This window comes from Mobula birostris, chromosome 16, assembly GCF_030028105.1.
Source record: "Mobula birostris isolate sMobBir1 chromosome 16, sMobBir1.hap1, whole genome shotgun sequence".
Taxonomy (NCBI): Eukaryota; Metazoa; Chordata; class Chondrichthyes; order Myliobatiformes; family Myliobatidae; genus Mobula; species Mobula birostris.
The window spans coordinates 41,130,129-41,147,644 of NC_092385.1; the positions used below are offsets into that span (position 1 = coordinate 41,130,129).

The 17,516-nt window shown below is 40.5% G+C and overlaps 1 protein-coding gene across 3 annotated transcripts in view; it reads right to left on the reverse strand.

Moving 5' to 3' along the window:
- LOC140211113 (contactin-4-like) overlaps positions 1-17,516 on the reverse strand; it is a 2,284,382-nt gene that overhangs the window by 170,009 nt on the left and 2,096,857 nt on the right. The window lies entirely within an intron of this gene.

Sequence of the window (17,516 nt, forward strand, 5' to 3'; positions counted from 1 at the left end):
CTTCTACAGTGCTTCAACCGAATTGCTGTTTGTTTTCATTAGCAAGTATACATGTAAGAGTTTCTCTTTTATTTTAACTGCTAAGGCTAATAAAATGGCTTCTCTGAGGTAATGGGTTCTCTGTAGCAGCATGTTTGGGTTATGGTAGAGATAACGGGACTTTGGAATTCAGTTGCTATCCAATGGGCGAGATGTTATTCTTTCTGTTTGTGCGAAAACTGTTGGTTTTCGTGGGCTTTAGGCAGAAGGCGCGAGGGTAATGAAGAGAGGAGATGTGACTTGAGGAGTCGGTAGTCTGCTCGATCCTCCTGGCTCTGGCGGGAGCCGGAGGTCGATGATGATCGAAGGAGGAATCAGCAAAGGAAAACCGTGAGCTCCAACAAATTGTGCACAAACTGATTAAATAAATTCTTGGTGCCTTTTATTTTATATTTTGTCCTCTACTAGTCTCATAGTCCAAGTAAGAGTTATAAAATCTTACTTGTTTAACCACATATTGTGTCCTGTTTGTAATTTCGGGGTACTGATTTGACATCGGACACTTAACGCACCATCCACCCAAACGGGAGTTCTAAAGTTTGGCCAGGCCGGGGCGGGGGGAGTTACCACCCCCGAGATCATGCCACTAGGCAACGCGAGTGTTACATACATAAGACTTATGAATGAATTTAATAGTTATCTGTGACTACTATACTCAAGAGAAAGAAAGGACATAGTTTATATTTTCAAATTCACCACTATCTTCGTGTTTTTAGTAAATTAATAATCATATCATATTGTTCAGATAAGAGTATAAAAACCAACATCCAGTAGCAATAATAATTTCACAGTGAAATGTATTTCTGCCATCTGACATTCTTTTAATTAACTAATTTCTTAAGAATAAAATAATTGTTCGTTGGTTTGATGTACAGAAATCTGGCATAGACTCAATAGGTTAAATGGACTTGTTACATGCACTCCTTCAGAATGAAACAAAAGGTAATTGAAGAATGATTAACTGCAGTAAGAGAATCGAAATAATAACATTTTAATAAAAAATTCAAATTATTCCTTTAGCCATTTCAGAATGCTACAAAATTTTGAAAGGTTATGTTTGTACCAGGCAAGATCCCACAGCTTACAGTTACTTTACAGTTAAAGCCACATTTCTAACCCCTCGTTAAACCCTTGTATAACTGACTAGAATGAGAACATACAGAAGGTGGTTTAATCAGTAAACTTGCTGACAACACAAGAATTGATGGAGTCATAGATGTGAAGGAGGTTGCAAAATGATGTAGTGGAACATAGATCAAATGGAAAGTTGAGGGAAGCTGCAGCAAATGGAACTTAATTCAGAGAAGCATAAGGTAATGCAATTATGCTGAAGAGTTTAGAGTAAATGGCAGAGACCTTGGGAACATTGATGTACAGAGGGAGCTTGATGTACATTTCCATAACATGTTGAAAGTGGTGTCAAGTGGTTAGGCTAGTGAAGAAGGCATTTGGTATGCTTCCCTTCATTGATGAAAAATCTCACTATATGCAAATTTCAGGTCCAAAATGTGATGGGAAGTTTCCCCAGTTTTCTGGAAGAATGCTGCTCCAAAAAGTTCAACCTCTTCCACAACTGTGGCAGTAGTGTATAGCATCCTTGCAATATCTAACCAAAGTAACACCTTGGTTTAATAATCACCATTCGAGTGCAATAGCTCAAGAAGACGGTAAGTCTTCTGTTACAAATGTTTTAAGCTGCATATATTTCAGTGCAAGGAGTATTGTAGGAAAGGTGGATGAGCTTAGAGCATGGATCATCATCATCGTTATGTGCCTTGTCTTATAATGTAGGTGATCCTGGTTTTTGAGCATAATTGTCCTGGGCAATATTTTCTGCTGAAGTCGAGCACCTCCGCTCCGCCCGCCACAACAGACAGGATCTCCCAGTAGCCACCCACTTCAACTCTGCTTCCCACTCCCATTCAGATATGTCCATACTGCCATGATGAGGCTAAACTCAGGTTAGAGGAGCAACACCTCATATACAGTCCAGGTAGTCTCCAGCCCCTTGTTATGAACATAGAATTCTCCAACTTCCGGTAATTCCCTCCCCCTTCCTTCCTCTATCCCTATGTCATTCTGCCCCCTCCCCCAGCTGCCTATCACCTCCCTCATGGTGCTGCCTCCTTCTACTATCCATTGTGTTTTCCCCTATTCCTTCTTCACCTTTCCTGCCTATCACCTCCCTTCTTCCCCTCCCCCACCCCTTTATCTTTCCCCGTACTGGTTTTTCACCTGGAACCTACCAGCTTTCTCCTTCCCACCCGCCCCCCACCTTCTTTATAGGGCCTCTGCCCCTTCCCTCTACAGTCCTGACGAAGGGTTCCGGCCCGAAACGTTGACTGATCGTTTCCACGGATGCTGCCCAACCTGCTGAGTTCCTCCAGCGTGTTGTGAGTGCTGCTTTGACCCCAGCATCTGCAGATTATTTTGTGTTTTCTGCTGAAGTGGTTTACCACTGCCTTATTCTCAGAAGTGTCTTTACTGGACAGAAGACCCCAGCCATTATCAATACTCTTCGGAGATTGTCTGCCAGGCGTCAGTGATCACACAACCAGGACTTGAGATATGAGCCAGCTGCTCATTTGACTATCTACCAGGTGCTCCCCTGGTTTCATATGACCCTGATCAGGGGGCTAAGCAAGTGCTGCACCTTGTCCAAGATGACCTGCAGGCTAGCAAAGTGAAGGAGTGCCTTACATCTCCTTTGGTAGAGACTTATTTCCACCGTGTCATTCATGGTGTGGGCATGAATTAAGCTCAAGGGAAGGATCAGCACATGGAATTATGACATTGTAGCCATTAGTGAGACTTGATTGTAGGAGGGGCAGGACTGGGAGTTTAATGTTCCAGTGTTGCACTGTTTTTGATGTGATCAAGCAGGAGGGATTCAAGGAGGAGTGGTGGCATTACTAGTCAGGGAAAATATCATAGTGGTGCTCAGAGAGGACAGAAAGGTACAATCACATTATTGGGATTATATTATAGACCATCGAGATGTCCGTGTGATTTAGATGAGCAAATTTGTAAAAAGATACATAATACTGTGATAGTCGGTGATCTTCACTTTCCACATACTGACTGGACTCCCATACTGTAAAGGGGCTGGATAGGAAAGAGGTTGTCAATTGTGTTCAGGAAAGTTTTTTTTTAATCAATACGTAAAGGTTCCATCTAGAAAGAGTGGAATACTAGATCTCCTGTGAGAAAATGAGACAGGGCAGTCGACAGAAGTCCTGATGAAGGGTCTTGGCCCAACTCGACTGCTTACTCTTTTTCATAGATGCTGCCTGGCCTGCTAAGTTCCTCCAGCATTTTGTGTATGCTGCATTGATTATCAGCATTTTCTTGTCATCTTGTCATCTTCAGAAGTTTTCTGATGACTCTGCCATAGTTGGATGCATCAGCAAGGGAGATGAGGCTGAGTACAGGGCTACGGTAGGAAACTTTGTCACATGGTGTCAGCAGAATTATCTGCAACTTATTGTGAAAAAAACTAAGGAGCTGGTGGTAGACCTGAGGAGAGCTAAGGCACTGGCGACCCCTGTTTCCATCCAGGGGGTCAGTGTGGACATGGTGGAGGATTACAAATACCTGGGGATACGAATTGACAATAAACTAGACTAGTCAAAGAACACTGAGGCTGTCTACAAGAAGGGTCAGGGCCGTCTCTATTTCCTGAGGAGACTGAGGTCTTTTAACATCTGTCGGACGATGTTGAAGATGTTCTACGAGTCTGTGGTGGCCAGTGCTATCATGTTTGCTGTTGTGTGCTGGGGCAGCAGGCTGAGGGTAGCAGACACCAACAGAATCAACAAACTCATTCGTAAGGCCAGTGATGTTGTGGGGATAGAACTGGACTCTCTGATGGTGGTGTCTGAAAAGAGGATGCTGTCCAAGTTGCATGTCAGCTTGGACAATGTCTCCCATCCACTACATAATGGACTGGTTGGGCACAGGAGTACATTCAGCCAGAGACTCATTCCACCGAGATGCAGCACAGAGCGTCATAGGAAATCATTCCTGCCTGTGGCCATCAAACTTTATAACTCCTCCCTTGGAGGGTCAGACACCCTGAGCCAATAGGCTGGTCCTGGTCTTATTTCCCGGCATAATTTACATATTACTATTTAATTATTTATTGTTTTATTACTATTTAATTATTTATGATGCAACTGTAACAAAAACCAATTTCCCTCGGGATCAATAAAGTATGACTATGACTATGACTGATTTTCTCTTGTTAGTGGAATGCTCACTTGCAGGATATGGGAAAGCAGGGAGAACTCCCGTGTCCCTGATGACGACACTTGCAAGAAGTGTACCCAGATGTAACCTCTTTCAGACCATGTAAAGGAACTGGAGCAGGAACTGGATGAACTGCGGATCATTCAGGAGGCAGAGGGTTTGATTGACAGGGCATATGGGGAGGTAGTCACACCTAAGGTGCAGGACACAGGTAACTGGATCATTGTTAGGAGGTGGAAATGGGTTTGGCAACCTGTGCAGACTATCCCTATGGCTATTCTCAACACTAGGTATACTACTTTGAGTCCTGTTGGGGAGGGGAACACCTAGCAGAGGAAAGCCACAGGAATCTGGCTCTGTAGCTCAGAAGGGGAGGGAGGGGAGAAGAGGAGGGCAGAAGTGATAGGGGATTCCATAGTTATAAGAGCAGACAGGAGATTTTGTGGATGTGAAAGAGATGCCTGAATGGCACGTTGCCTCCCATGTGCCAGTGTCAGAGAGGTCTCAGGTCAGGTCCACAGAATCCTAAGTGGGGAGAGTAAGCAGTTGGAATTTGTGATTCATATTGGCACCAACAGCATAAGTAGGAAAAGGGAGGAGATCCTGGAGAGAGAATATAGGGAGTTAGGTAAAAAAGCTGAAAAGCAGGACCTTCAGGCTAGTAACCTCTGGATTGCTGCCTGTGCCACGCACCAGTGAGGATGAGAATAGGATGATTTGGCAGATGAATGCATGGCTGAGGAATTAGTGCAGTGGGCGGGGTGTTGGATTTCTCGATCATTGGAACCTCTTCTGAAGTATTCTAAAGGAAGAATGACCAAACCGTGGCTGACAAGGGAAGTGAAAGCCAACATAAAAGCCAAAGAGAGGGCATATAATAGAGCAAAAATTAGTGGAAAGTTAGAGGATTGCCAAACTTTTTAAAACCAACTGAAGACAAATAAAAAAGTCGTAAAGAGGGAAAAGATGACATACAAAGACAAACTACCAAATAATATTAAAGAGGATACCATAAGTTTCTTCAGATCTATAAAGAGTAAAAGAGAGGCAAGAGTAGATATCAGACCACTGGAAAATGATGCTGCAGAGGTAGTAATGGTGACAAGGAAACTGCGAACGAACTGAATAGGTATTTTGCATCGGTCTTCACTGTGGAAGGCATACCAGCATCTCTGCTTTCTTCTATATTTGAGGAGGTTTGTCATGTCATCAAAGACCATTGCAAACCTCTAGAGGCTAACAATGGGAATCATTCTGATTGGTTACATGACAGTCTGGTATGGAAACGTCAATGCACATGAACACAGACATTGCTGGACTCAAATAGTTCTATCACAGGTACAACTCTCCCCACAAAGTGAACATCTGCAAAGAATAACCTTTAATATAATACTACTTAAGGCTAAAGGAAAGAATACGTGCTTGGAGGTAAAGGTTGTGGGTGAGATCCAAACTGAGTTTGTTGCATCAATATTTCCCAAGAAGGACATGGAGGATAGCAAGATCAGTGTGGAGCATACCAATTTGCTTAGGCATTTCAAAAAAAAGAGGGATGTAGTGTTGGGTCTCTAAAAGAACATTAAGGTAGATAAGTCTCCAGGTTATTGAGGAAGGTAAGAGATAAGATTGCTAGAACCTTGACCAATAACTTCATGTCCTCTTTAGCTACAGGCAAGATCCTGGAGAAATGATGAGTAGCTGATATTGTTCCATTACTTACAAAAGGGATTATAGATAATGCTAGAAGCTACAGACTGGCGAGTCTCATGTCAATGGTAGGCAAATTACAAGAAATGACTCTTTGGGATAGGATTTATGGGCATTCTGTAAGCCTTGGAATAACTAGGGACAGTCATCATGGCTTTGTGCAGAGCAATTCGTGTCTTAATAACTTGGATTGAGTTTTTTGAGGAGGTGACGGAAGTGATTAATGAAGGTAGAGCTCTGGATGTTGTCTACATTAATTTTAGTAATGTGCTTGACAAGATCCCTGATGGGATGCTTATGTAGAAGATTAAGGTGCATGAGATTCATGGTGAATTGTCCATTTGGATTCAGAATTGCCTTGCCCATAGCAGATTGAGGGTAGTGTTCAATGGGACTCATTCTGGCTGGAGGTCTGTGATTAGTGATGTTCCCTGAAATCTGTTCTAGGACTTCTGCTGTTCGCAATATGCATATATGACCAGGATGAAAACGTAGAAGGGTGGGTTAGTAAATTTGTACACAACAATAAGATTGGAGGTGTTGCGGACAGAATAGAAGACAGTCAAAGGATACAACAGGATATAGATCAGGATTGATTGGATAGAGAAATAGCAGACGGAGTTTAGCCCGGCCAAATGTGAGGTGTTGCACTTTGGAAGATCAAAAGTCAAGGGTTAGTATGCAGCTAATGGCAAGACCTTAACAGTGTTGATGAGCAGAGGGATCTTGGAATCCAAGTCACAGTAGCCATGGCAGTGCAGTGCTATGACAACCTAGGGTGTCAGAGTTCAGAGTTCAATCCCAACATCCTCTGAAAGGAGTCTGTATGTCTTCCACCACCCCACCACCCCCATGGACAGCATGGGTTTTCCTTCCCTGGGACCTCTGGTTTCCTCCCAGAGGCCAAGGATGTACTGGGTAGGTTAACTGTTCATTGTAAATTGCCCCGTGATTAGGTTAGGGCAAAATAGGGGTTGTCAGGTTTTGCTGGGTAGAGTTGTTCAGAGGGCCGGAAGGGCCTGTTCAGCACTGTATCTCTAAATAAAACAAATAAACAAAAAAAATACATAAATAAATAAAGTTCATAGCTCAATGAAAGTGATTACATTGATTGATAGTGTGGTAAAGAAGGTATATGGCACGCTTGCATTTAGTAGTCGAGTGCAAGAGTTATGAAGTTATTTTTCAGATTTGTATATAGGTATGGTTAACCATAATTTGAGTATTGCATTTAATTCTGTATGCTCCATTACAGGAAGGATGATGAGGCTTTGGATAGGGTGCAAAAGAGGCTTACCAGGATGGTGACTGGATTAGATGATAGGTGCTACGAGGATAAATGGGGCAGATAGGCTTTTTTTTCCTGAAGTGGCTAAGGCTGAGGAGAAATCTGAGAGACATAAGATAATGAGAGGCATAGATAGAGCAGTCAGTATCTTCCTTCTAGGTTTGAAATGCCTAGTATCATAGGGCATGCATTTAAGGTGAAAATGGTAAGTTCAAAACATATGCGTGGGGAAGTTTTTCTTCTACAAAGAGTGGTGGGTGCTTGGAATGCGCTGCCTTGGGTGGTGGAGAAGACAAATACAATGGAGACATTCAGGAGGCTCTTAGAAAGAACCACGAATGTGCAGGAAGTGGAAGGATATGAACAGTGTGTAGGCAAAAGGGATTAGTTTAGTTGGCCATTTGACTAATTTAGTTGGTTCAGTATTAAACTGTGGGTCAGAGAGCTTGTTCCGGTGCTCTGTTCTTTGTTCAATCTGACTCAAGCTAACTGCACAAAGCTGGTTGTGCACAATATTGAGTTATAATGTTAACACTAGTATTTTTTCCTGAGCAAGCTTGCAATATGTATCTTCTTCCCAGTTTTGGTGGTCAAGGACACAGAAATCAATGTGAAAAATGAATTGTGTCGATGACTCAAAGCTTAAGTTCATGGTCATTTACTGAATTGGGAAGTTCAGCAAAGGCATCTCAATGTATCAGTTTTCTCCATTCTGAAGGATTCAGTGAGCACTGAAATGAATAATGTACTCCAAGCCAAAAGGTGTTCAAGGTGGCACAGCAGTGGTTAGCACAACGCTTTACAGTACAACCGAGCTGGGTTCAATTTCTTCCACTGACTGTAAGGAGTTTGTACATTCTCCCCGTGACTGCATGGGTTTCCTCCACATGCTCCGGTTTCATCCCACAGTCCAGAGGGATACTGGCTGGTAGGTTAAATGGTCATTGTAAATTGTCAAATGATTAGGCTAGGGTTAAATTTGGGGTTGCTGGCCGATGCAGATCAATGGGCCGGAGGACCTATTCCACGCTCAATCACTAAATAAATAAAAATAAAAGGAACTCATTGTTTCATCTGGGTGATGACGCAGACAGTAGGAATCAGAAGATTGACAAGTGCTGCAAGTCCTGCATTTCCAAGGTGCTTCTAAAAGGCAGCTATCATATTTAAACTGATAAAAATATATTTTTGGATTTCACTGAAGGTGTGTGAATACCTCCAAATCTAAAGAGATTACTATCTTATTTGTGATGATAAAGATCAGCAGGGAGAAAATCATAAAATTGACCCTGTTCTCATTTAGTGCTGCACCAATGATAAGAAATATCACTATAGTCAATCAATATTCCTATAACGACAAAGCAGACGTTCATGTATGCAGTTTAGTTAGCATTTAGTAACCATAAGTTATTGTCATAGTTGCTACTTTCACATTTAAATCATACATGGCTATGGTAGTTTTCGATGAGATTAAATAGATTGCTAAGATTTTGTTTAAGACCAAATCACAGCAAAATGTTTAACGAAAGTACAGAGAAGAAATATTTAATCATTTGTTAATTATCAAAGACTGGTTAGAATGACCAATGTGATGAGAAACATTAAAAAGAGGAAAGAGCTCATAATAATAATAATAATAATTTTTTAAAGTGTCAGTGGCTTCATTCATTCACAAGACACTACTTTGAAATGCTGGCCAATAGTTTGGGATATGCACTACTGGCTACTGTAGCAGCTTGTTGCAAATCAAGTCCAGATGAATTTAACTAGCAAAAAGACAGTAATAATTTCAGTAATAAAGTAACAACTTTATTGCTGTAATATATGTGGGATTTGAAACAGAAAAATGAGAATGATAAATTTCATTTGCCTAGTTAAGATAAACCTTCAGTTATCTGAAGAACCAAAGTCATACAAGATGAAACAGTTATACTAGTAGGAATCTGTTAACCCAGTACTTGAGGACTCAGTTAAAACTTTTGTCATATTACTATGACAAGATTTCAGAATAAGGAATCCATTAGAAATGAAAAAGATAGAGATTTTTATGTGGCATAATGCAGAGTAACAAACTTAAATATATTACATAGCAGATCATAAACCTGTGACCTACCCATCTCCCCAGCAGACTGAAATAGGGAGATAAATGGGGGGGCATAAACATTCTTCTTCCCTCAGATTCAAGTACAACATGGACATTTTCACTCTCACGAAGGGGAAATAACAGTATAGTCCTCACTACTCCTAGCACTGGATTGTCAAAAATTACCTCATGGGGTAAAACCTGGTGTGCTGGGGCCAGGGAACATATACTAGGCCTGCAGAAATCTAATTTTGAACCATTGAATATCTTAAAAACCAGGCCCTATTTGAGTGACACTTACCAATGTGAAAGTGGCAGTGATGAGTGGGAGTGGAAATGCAGCCAGCTACAGTAGAGTCATTTGTTAAATAAGCAAATTCTACTTCAAGGTTCTTGTTGCCTTATTCCTGCCGCATTGGAAGGGTTAAAAATTCTCAGCACAATTTAATTCATAAATATTGCACAGCTAATCTGCTGTAGTAAAAACTGGGAAATGAATTAGAAATCTTTTCATAAGACTTCAAAAGCATATCCTGACAGATCTAAAGTACAGAACTGAAATCCATAGGGATGCTTGCTAACTGTATGAGGAGGGAGGGGAGGAGGTGGGGGGTGGGTGCGAGTGGGATGCTTTCAAGTCCTCAAGAGAACATCAATTCAGAAAGTGTTTAAAGATTAATTCCTACTTAAAAAAATATTATTTTTTTGCATACTGATCAAAGGTATATGCCTGAAGTTTACCAGAATAGAACAGGCAATTATATTAATGAGTTTACTTTCTATGCTTCCAAACTACTTCATGCGCATTACTTAGCCTCTCTCTAAAAACAATAACATTCATCATTTGTTTAGGCTATGCATCAATGCAGGTGGTTAAATATGCAAAACTTCCAGAAGATGTCAATAGTGTCATTAAATTGATCACAATGCTTTTTCACAAAGATAGTAAGCAGTCAACAGAAATTTTGTTAAAATCTTCGGAGTTTACTAAGCTCCCAGAATGGATACACAAATGGCAAATGAACTTCAATGCAATAATTATGAAGCAACACCTTTCGACAAGAGGAACAAAGAATATGTTTTTAAATACATATTATTTCTGTTTTGCACTATTTTTAATCTATTCAACATACATATATATAGATACACAAATACCTGCTGTAACACAGTTATTTATTTACCTTTCTCCATGATCATGTAATGCATTGAAATTCTGTTGCTAAGTTCACAAATTTCATGACATGTGTCGGTGCTGACAAACCTGATTCTGATTCTGATAAATACTCATCGAAAAGTAGCGGTCCAACTATTTGAAAGAACAAATGACTCCTGGTAGCCAGATCAAATCATTAAAAGCTGCCTCAGAGATGACTTAAGAACATGTCACATAGAAGGAGTAGGCAGTAAGGCCTTTGAGGCTGCACTGTCATTCAATAAAATCATAGCTACCTAATCAGGGCCTCTGTTTCACTGTCCTGTCTTTTTTCAGGGAACCCCACTCCCCCTTAAATAAAAATTACAGACTTGAGAAAATTCAATGACTCAATCTCCATGGCACTCAGATTGAAAATTCCAGAGGTTCATTGGGATCAAACATGCCTCCTCATAAAGCTAGAAAATGTGAACAAAGAACTGAGTTAATAAGGAGTGAGGAAACTGATTATGAGAGAAAAATGCCAAGTAACATCAAAACAAGCAGCAAGGGATTTTATGGATAGATAAAACAGAAGATGTCAGCTAGACGTGTGTAATCTCAAGAGAGCAGTTCTTGGGAATTAAAATGGGAAACAGGAAATGACAGTCAAGTTAAATCAAGACTTAGCATCAATCATCAGAGTGGACATTTCTGAATATATATCCTAAGCTTCTGATGGGCTAGTTTCAAGTACTATGGAAGAACTTGTTAGGAATCACTGTTTTGACAGACAACATATCAGAAAAAATGAATGGTACTAAAGGCACTGGCCATGAATGTCTTGGCCAATAGTTTTAAAGAAAGTAAACTTGGAAACACTGGTGCCATTGGTTGAAGTTTTCAAAACTTACTGAAGTCTGAGAAACTCCCAACAGTCTGGAAAATCAGAAATACATTTTAAGAAGGGAAGAAGGCTAGAAGTGGAAAACCATAGGCCTGCTAACTTAACATCTGGTATGGGAAAAATTCTGGAGACTTTCAATTAAAATCATCATCAATGACACCCCCACCTCATGGACAACCAACCCAGGTGTGCCTCAAGAATATGTGGTCAGCTCACTGCTGTGCACTCCCTACATTAGTGACCATGTGCCTAAGGATAGGTCAACGTTCAGCAATAACACCACCGTTGTTGACAAAATCTCAGATTATGACTAAGAAGCGTACAAGACTAAGATCTAGTTGAATGATATTGCATTAACAACCCTACACTCAATATCAGCATGAACAAGGAATTAATTGTAGACGTCAGGAAAGGGAAATCAGGAGAATATTCACTGGTCCTCAGTGAGGGGTCAACTGTGGAAATACAAGCAGTTTCAAATCCCTGGGCGGCAACTTCTTGGAGAATCTATTGAACATAGGCCCAACATATTGAAGCAATCATGAAGAAGGCATCCAAGCAGCCTTCATTAGAGGTTTAAGAAGATTCACCTTGTCTCAAATGACTGTTAAAATATCTACAAAAACACAGAACTGTCCACAGAAGAGCATTCCAACTGTTTGTATCACACTCTGGTGTGGAGGCGGAAATGCACAAGATTGCAAGAAGCTGCAGGCTGCTCCATCAATAACATAACCCCCCCAATCCCCGCTCCACTGAGGATATCTTCAAGAAGTAGTGTCTCAAGAAGGTGGCTTCCCTCACTACCTGGGTTATGCCCTCCTTTTGTTACTACCATCAGGGAGGAGGTGCAGAGGCCTGAAGACCCACACTCATTGACTCAGAACAGTTTTTCTCCCTCAATCATTGAATTTCTGAATGGCCCACAAACTCATGAATATTACCTCGCTATTTCACTGTTTATTTATTTTTGAGATTTTTCTTTTTCTTTTTTTCTTTTTATTTTTTAAATTTTTTAATTCAATTTTCAAATTTAATTACATAGAATTATATCTACCCTCCCCCCTCCTCTTAACCATTCCCCCGTAACATACCCCTACCTAAAAAAAGGAAAAAAAACAGACTTCCAAATTTTAAGAATTATTATAAAGCAAATCAAATTAGATTTATTGCATCTTTTTTTTGATGAAGGAAAACAGGCATGGATTAGAATAGAATTAGATATTGTTGTGATTTTAAGTAATTTTGTCTTTTCACCGCACTGTTGCCACAAAACAACAAATTTCACACCATTTCATTGATTGATTGTAAATCCGATTCTGATAACCATGGAAGAAATAGCCAATAATTTAGAGAAACTTAACAAAATCAAATCAAGTCAATGTAATTTTCTGAAAGATAAATCCTGTTTGACATGTAATGCCCTGGTTCATATTTTTACTGTTATGCTGTTTGTATTTCATTTTGGCAGCTCTGTAAGAGCAGTCTGTTCTGTTTTCATGCTTGCTTGGGTTACTGTTGAAGATAATAGGTGGTGAGAAATGTGTCCCATCCATTTAGGACGGTCAGATTAAGGGGAGGTTTCTCTGGTGAGGGACGCTAAGGTTGGGCTTGGGGTTTTTGTTGGAGAGGAGATGCAGAGAGCAGACGCTAGGGAGAACCAGTCAATGCATACGATCTGGTGGGAGACCCGTTTGTTTGAGATGGATTGCGAGCAATGTTTGGAAGGTGGTGTGTGCTTTCACGTTGACTGAGGGCCCAGCGTGTGAGTGACAGAGAAGTTCAAGATGAGTTCCGACTTGTGCACATTTGACTGTTTATGTAGAATGGGCCCTTTTCTTTTTGTTATTCTTCACTAACCCTTCAGTTAAGATTCATAAATATAATTCCTTTAATTGTATGTAGAGTACAGTTAGTTTGTGGCATTAATTTGTAACAGGGACAGCAGCCACACAAACTGGGGTTTGGGGTGGGATCGAGCGCCTCAATCTCCTGAGTTTGGCAGGGCTGGAGGTTGTCTTCCTTAGACTTAAGCAGGTGTTTCAGACAATTTTTTTTTTAGAGTTCTTGAGGATGTAATTTACATAGCTGACAGATGGTAACCTAAAAATGTAGTGAATTTGAATTTCAGAGGCATTTGATGTTGTGTCACTGCGGAGGATGGTGGACAAAGTAAGACTACATGGCATTAAGGGGAAGTGTGCCAGCTTGTATTAAAGATTGATTATCACGTGGTCAGACTTAATGGGCCTTTTTTTCTGGCTGAGAGCCTTAAAGATCAGTCCTTGTCCCTCACTTATTTATGACTCAGATGTGTGACTTAGAAGTGGGGATAAAAGTTTCCGAATGACACACAAATACATGCAAGGGCGTATTGTGATGGCGATATTAGATTTCTGCAGCAGGATTTAGATTGATTGAGTGAGCAAGTGGGTGAGAATTTGACCAATGGAATTGGACAAGCATGAGATTATGCACTTCAGTAAGTGGAATGTAAAGACAATCATCTAAATGGAGAAATATTGTAAATGAACAAAGTACAAGGTTCTCCATAAAGAACTAACTTTTCTGGTGAATAAATAGCAAACAAAAACTTATTTAGATCCAGTGAAAGGAGGAAGTGTTGTTACAGTGGGGTAATGGTGAGGACATATTAGGAGCATTGTGCACAATGGTAGTCCCCTTATTTAAGAAAGGCTATATTGACAGGGGAGGCAGCCAAATAGAAATTCACTAGTATAATTGTACTATTATGTGCGACTCAAGTAATTAGATTTATATTATTTGGAACTGAGAAGAGTGAGGGGTAATCTTATTGAAATATACAACGCCCTTCAGGTTCATGACAGAGCATGTCAAAATATTTCCAATCAGGGGCAAGTCCCAAAGAAAGGTGCTGGACAGGCTTGAGGGGCAAGTGACTTATTTTCTTGTGTCCTTTAGATTAAATAGACTGAGATGAAAATTATATGTTACTCTATACAACAATGCATTTTATTCAATTTTTAAAACTTTTATTTACAGGTCAATTGGTCAAGATTTGAACCAGTAGCTTTTGACATAACGTGTTCAGCTGAACATGAGAGAGTGACCTGTTGAAACTTGTGAGGGTTGATAAACAAAACTGACTTGTTGAATATTAAGATAGGTGAATGGCTTATTTTTCCAAGCTTAATTCAAAGTAAATTTATTATCCACTGCATATATGTCACCATATACAAACCTGAGATTCATTTACTTGCATGCATACCCAATAAATCCATAATGGAGTACTAGCCATGATCAAATCAATAAGATTCCACAAACGTGGGTGTTCAACCAGTGTGCAAAAGGCAACAAACTGAGCAAGTATAAAAAGAAAGAAACAATAATAATAAATAAATAAGCACTATCAACAACAAGAGATGAAGAGTCCTTGAAAGTGAGTCCTTTGGTTGTGGGAATAGTTCATTGATGGGGCAGTGAAGTTATCCCCTTTGGTTCAAGAGCCTGATGATTGAGGAGTAATTATGATTCCTGAACCTGATTGTGTGAGTGCTCAGGCTCCTGTACCTTCCTTCTCACGGCAGCAGCGAGAAAAGAGCATGACCTGGGTAGTGGGGGTCCCTAATAATGGATGCAGTTTTCCTGTGATAATGCTTCATGTAAATGTGTTCACTGGTGGTGAGAGCTTTGCCTGTGATGAACTGGGCCCTATCCACTACTCTTTAGAGGGTTTTCCATTCAAGGGCATTGGTGTTTACATATCAGACAGTGATACAGCCAGTCAATATACTCTCCACTACACATCTGTAGAAGTTTATCAAGAGTTTTAGATATCATGCCAAATCTTTGCAAACGCCTAAGGAAATAGAGGTGCTGCTGTGCTTTTTTTGCCATTGCACTTACTTGCTGGGCCCAGGACAGCTCCTCTGAAATGATAACACAAAGGAATTTAAAGTTGTTGACTAGCTTGACCCCGATCCCCTGACGAGGACTAGCTCACAGACCTCTGATTTCCTCCTCCTGAAGTCAATAATCAGCTCCTTGGTCTTTTTGACATTGAGTAAGAGGCTGCTGCAATGGCACCACTCAGCCAGGTTTTCAATCTCTCCCCTATATGCTGACTTGTCACCATCTTTGATTCTGCCTATGACAATGGTGATGTCAGCAAACTCGAATATGGTATTGGAGATGTGCTTAGCCACACAGTCATAACTGTAAAGCAAGTAGAGCAGGAGGCTAAGCATGCAAACTTGTGGTGCATCTGTGTAGATGGAGATTGTGGAGATGTTGTTGCCGAACTAAACTGAGCGGGATCTGCAAAAGAAGAAATCAGAGAACCAGTTGCACAAGGAGGTAGTGGGGCCAAAACCTTCAAGGTTAATGATTAGGATGATGGGCTTGAATGCTGAGATGTAGTTGATAATGAGCATGCACCTTTGCTGTCCAGATGTTCCAGGGTTGAAGAGCCAATGAGATGGCATCTGCTGTGGACCTGTTGCTCCCGTAGACAAATTGGAGCAGATCCATATTGCTTCTCAGGCAGGAGTTGATATGTTTCATCACCAACCTCTCAAAGCACTTCATCACTGTGGATGTAGGTGCTACTGGACAATAGTCATCGACGCAGGTTACCACGTTCTTCTTAGGCACGGGTATGTGAAGTTTGCTTGAAGCAGGTGGGTACCTCAGAATGCCAAAGTGATAGGTTAAAGATCTCAGTGAACACACCAGCCAAATGATCAGCACAGGGTTTTTGTACTTGACTAGATGGATGTTTTGGATGCTTTTCATTGGTTCACCCTTCAGGTGGCTGCTTGCACATTGACCTCAGAGACAGAAGTCACTGGACCATTGTGGGCTGTGGGAGTTTGTGATAGTTCCTCCATGCTTTGACAGTCAAAGAAAGCATAAAAGGCATTGAGCTCATCTGGAAGCAAAGCCAAAATCTGCTGCTGGGCTTGGGAACAGAACAGTCAGTTTTGTGAGTAAATAGAGTCTGTGAAATTTGAATTCTACACTCTGCATTTTTGATTAATTTACACAATATTCAACAAAAATGTATCCTTCTAGCGTAGATGATGGAACAGTTAGGAATACAGAGAAAATAGGCTATGGACAAGATTAGTATCAGAACAGGATTGTATTGTATACTCAATAGCCTGAATGACTTTCTTCCCTAACATAAGGAAATATCAAAATGGCAATATGAATAATATTGATTCTACCTAAATTGTGATATTGCAGAAATTGTGGTTATGGATGAGGTCTGTTTGGGCTGCTCCCTCTCCTTGAGTCTCTGGACTCTCTCTACCACATTCAATGAGTTCTGATCTCCTTCTAGGTTGCTCACATATCTTCTGGCCCTTTCAAGCTGTGCTCCCTGAAGTTTGCAGGCATCTGACTGACAATACATTTGACTCCATTGACTCCGTTGGAAGAAGCAACACCACAGGGTGACGAAATATAACACCTTAAAAATGAACAGATGTCAGAGAGCAATACAGTAGAAAAAGGCCTTTCAGTCCAACTCCTCCACGGCTAACAAAAAACCCATCTAGTGTTTTGTTGTGTTTGGCTCACATCTTCTGAAGCTTTCCAACTTATATACCTGTGCTCCTCTGGAAATGAGCAGAACAATTAAATGAAAAGTTGAACTTCATCTTTCCCCTTGCTATACCTTGAACCTCTACAAGAGTATTCTAAGAGGGTAAATGCTGCAAAATTTGTACTATATCTGCATAATCAGTTCTATGGCTGACTTTATTTTTTCACAGATTGACTAAAACCCTGTTTCCCCAGTACTTCTCTTCAAAACAATAAACTGTTCCGCAACAAAACTTCCTTAAAGCAACAGAGTATCTATGCATTAAAAATTGGTTTCATTAATGATTACAAACAATATTTTTCTGAGTGCTCTTAGAAATGCTGGTTGCCTGAAGCTAGGACTATTCAACTGCAACAAGTATCAAACAGCACCACTGTTTTTATGAGTTAACTAGTCCCAAAACGACAGAAGCAGCCCCATATAGCAGAGTAAACCATTAGCTACATTCTGATAGATCTTCATTGCTCCAGTGAGTTTATTACTTCTAACTACCATGAAAACAACATGACTATAAAACATGGC